Raw genomic sequence first — 4420 nt, 5'->3', positions numbered from 1 at the left:
AAAAAAAAAAAAAAAAACCTGGTATAACAATACTATTGTTCCCATAGGCTTGTTGGGAAGATCAAAGACCTTCTTGTAAAGCCTTAGCACCAGTTGAGCAGTCAGGTCATACTTAACATTTGCTATTTTTTAGTAGATGTTAAGTGTTTTACTAATAGTTCTTATTTTGATTCCTTAGAAATAACTCCATCTCCCTTCCCCAAATACTTCTCCTTTTATTAGGTGTTCATCTAAGAAAATTAGTAAACTCCTGGCTCAAAGAGCCTCTGATCTTCATTTGGAGAAAGATAACATTTTAAAGATAAAATTAGAAGAGTCATTATATTAAACATTTATTATTAGAGTTAATTTATTATCAGTAGCTGAATAAGCTAGTTAAAGCTACACATTATTAATCCAGAGTACCTGGGTTCTACTCCTGGCTTTGCCATTAAATTGGTTTAAGAATTTGAACAAGTCACTTACCTTCTGGGCCTCAATTTCCTCATCTGGAAAATGGTGGGTTTGGGCTAGATAACATTTAAGAGCATAAAGTGTGAAGTCAGACTGCCCAGATTGAATCCAAGCTTTCCTCTTGATAACAGTAAGATCTATCTCAACTTCCTCACCAGTAAAGTGAGAATAATTATGATGCCTATCTCACAGGATTTGAGGGAGAATTAAATGAGATAATGCACAAAAAGCATTTAAAATAGTGACTGGTACATGCATAAAAGGTTCAATAAACATTACCTATTATTATAATATCGAAGGGTCCTTCCCTTTTAAAACCCATGGGCCAGGTGTAGTGGCTCACGCTTGTAATCCTAGCACTTTGTGAGGCCCAGGCAGGCGGATCACTTGAGGTCAGGAGTTCGAGATCAGCCTGGCCAACATGGTGAAACCCTGTCTCTACTAAAAATACAAAAATTAGCCGGGTGTGGCAGTGTGCGGCTGTAATCCCAGCTACTCAGGAGGCTGAGGCACGAGAATCGCTTGAACCTGGGAGGTGTAAGTTGCAGTAAGTGGAGATCACACCATTGCACTCCAGCATGGGAGACAAGAGTGAAACTCCATCTCAAAAAATAAAAATAAAAATAAATAAAACCCATGATTCATTTTATTATCTGGGCTGCTGTAGCCGAATTATAGTTTAATGAAGCAACTATGGATATCTGTTCATTAATTCAATTAATTCATTCAACAAATTATTGTTAAGCACCATTTGTGTGTCAGCAACCATGCTAGCTACTGAGAGCAAAATGGAACTTTGACTCTTTCCTTATAACACTTAATCAAAAACGCACTTCAATTATGAGCATATAATTTAAAACTGAAATAAGAACTCTGAAGGAATATACTTTCATGAGAACCACTGATGAAGAAACCTGACCTGATATTGAGCGTGGCACCCTAAGCATGAGTAGAATTTACCTAGGTGAAGAAGAAGTTGGGGATGAGAGTGGGTAACATCCCAGAAAGAGCACATGTGAAGGTCTTTTGGTAGGAAAAGCATGCAGTACTTAGTACTCAAGAATCTAGAAGACAGCCAGTGTGGCTGGAAAGGAGTAGAGAGATGATACCAGAGAGTACTGCTTTACATGTTCCAATTTGGTCACAATTTATGGAATTTTAACTATGCAAATTTAAGATGGTACAATAGAAAATATTGAGAGTTTGACTATGCATGCAACTTTTGAAATAGTTCAAGTAAAAAAATTATCAGGAAGAACATAATCAATTTCAAAGTGGGCAAGTATGTGAAAGATAAGCTGTGTTATGCTATTGCCACATTTTGGTATCACTTTAGTCATTAAATAGAAATACCTTCTGTCTTTTGTCAGAATTATACTAACTTTGGATTATGTGAACTATTAATGGACACACTCCTTAAATAAAATGCAGACAAGCCTCACTTGTCTTTGACTTTGACTTAATCTCGATGGCCCTAGTTTTAACCCCCTGATAGTTAGAACTTCAAGACTCTCCCCAGCTCAGGCATTGTTTCAAACCATAAAATACATAACCATTAATGCACAGTAACTTATATCAGTCTAACTGAATATGTCAAACTATTCTGAAGCTTAAAATTTTAAAAATATGCATCTGTTTCTGTATATTTCCTTAGTAAGTTCTAGAAGGGAAATAAACCCATCATTTTGCATTTTACAAGAGAGTTACTCAATTAACAACTCAATCACTGGATCCCTACAGGAAAGTGAGCATTGGGAATTAAATTTGCCTCAGGTTCTTAAAAAACAAATACACTTTCCTTTTGACTGTTTTAAGCTTAAAATTAAACAAAGAAAATTTATATTCTCACCACACAAGCTCATGTTAAGCAGGTACAGTTTTGCAAATCTCAAAAGCTTTTATCACATGTTTAAATTAAAACGGCTTATAAATATTTTTAAAGTATTGAAACTACCAAAGTGAGAAAGTTGATTTACAATAGNTGCAAATCTCAAAAGCTTTTATCACATGTTTAAATTAAAACGGCTTATAAATATTTTTAAAGTATTGAAACTACCAAAGTGAGAAAGTTGATTTACAATAGATCAACTAAATCAGGCAGCATCCGCTCTTCTGCAAATCAGTAACTTTGCATTGACTTACCAACTCTTCCCCGAAATGTCCTGCTGATCAGGAGAAGACGTGACTATTTAGCCTTTCCTATTGATGGTATAAAATAACTTTTAAATTTTGCCCTCTTTTACTTTTTTTTTTTTTCTTTTATTTGAGACAGAGTCTCACTCTGTCGCCCAGGCTGGAGTGCGGTGGCACGATTTCAGCTCACTGCAACCTCCGCCTCCCAGGTTCAAGCGATTGTCCTGCCTCAACCTCCCAAGTAGCTGGGATTACAGGTGCCCACCACCACACCTGGCTAATTTTTGTATTTTTAGTACAGACAGGGTTTCACCATGTTGGTCAGGCTGGTCTCAAACTCCTGACCTCAGGTGATCTGCCCAAGGCGTTGGGATCACAGGCATGAGCCACCACTCCCAGCCTTTTTGGTTGTTGTTTTTAGAGACAGGGTCTCACTCTGGTGCCCAAGCTGTAGCACAGTGGCATGATCATGGCTCACTGCAGCCTCAACCTCCTGAGTTTGCCTTTCTTAAAATAAATTCTTTTGCATTGATTATTTGGAAAGAATTATTTGAGAAGTGAGTTATTCCCCCATGATTCTATAATGGATAAAATAAAAAATTGGGAGAATAAATTGTTCATACCATAGTCATGGTATACTCTGTCCTGTTGACTAGATGGTTGAAAAATGGAGGTCTGAATGATAGATTCTTAGAACGTGTATTGAGATATAATTTACATACCATAAAATTCAGCCACCTAAGTGTAAAATTCAATAATTTTCGATAAATTTACTAAATTATTTAACAATTGCCATAATCCAGTTTTACAACATTTCTATTACCCCCATAAGATACCTTATTCCAAAGCCATATACGACAAACCCACAGTCAAGATTATACTTAATGGGCAAAAGCTGGAAGCATTCACCTTGAAAACAGGCACAAGACAAGAACGCCCTCTCTTATCACTCCTATTCAACATGGTATTGGAAGTCTTGGCCAGGGCAATCAGGCAAGAGAAAGAAATAAGGGCATCCAAATAGAAAAAGAGAAAGTCAAACTATCCCTGTTTGCAGACGACATGATCCTACATCTAGAAAACCCCACAGTCTCAACCCAAAAGCTTCTTCAGCTCATGACTTCAGCAAAGTTTCAGGACACAAAATCAATGTGAAAAAATTGCTAGCATTCCTATACATTCCTATACAACAACAGTCAAGCCGAGAGCCAAATCAGGAACAAAATCCCATTCACAATTGCCACAAAAAGAATAAAATACATAGGAACACAGCTAACTAGGAAGGTGAAAGAGCTCCACAAGGAGAACTACAAACCACTGCTCAAAGAAATCAGCGATGACACAAGCAAATGGAAAGCATTCCATGCTCGTGGAGAGGAAGAATCAATATCTTTTAAAAGGCCATACTTTCTTGGCTTTTAGAAACTGAAAAAAATAAAATGGCAATTGTGCCCAAAGCAGTTTATAAATTCAGTGCTATTCTTATTAAACTACCATTGAGATTCTTCACAGAACCAGAAAAAAAAACTATTTTAAAATTCATATGGAACCAAAACAGAGCCCAGATAGCCAAGGCAATCCTAAGCAAAAAGAGCAAAGCTGGAAGCATCGTGCTACCTGATTTCAAACTACACTACAGGACTACAGAAACCAAAACAGTATGGTACTGGTACAAAACAGACACATAGACCAATAGAACAGAATAAAGAATCTAGAAATAAGACCACACACCTACAACTGTCTGATCTTCAAAAAACCTGACCAAAAAAAGAGCAATGGGGAAAGGAATCCCTATTCAATAAATGCTGCTGAAAAAACTGGCTAGCTATATGCA

This window comes from Rhinopithecus bieti, unplaced genomic scaffold (genome assembly GCF_001698545.2).
Source record: "Rhinopithecus bieti isolate Rb0 unplaced genomic scaffold, ASM169854v2 scaffold_28557, whole genome shotgun sequence".
NCBI classification, from domain to species: Eukaryota; Metazoa; Chordata; class Mammalia; order Primates; family Cercopithecidae; genus Rhinopithecus; species Rhinopithecus bieti.
The sequence above is the reverse complement of the archived record's forward strand: the minus strand, read 5'-3'. Positions refer to the sequence as shown.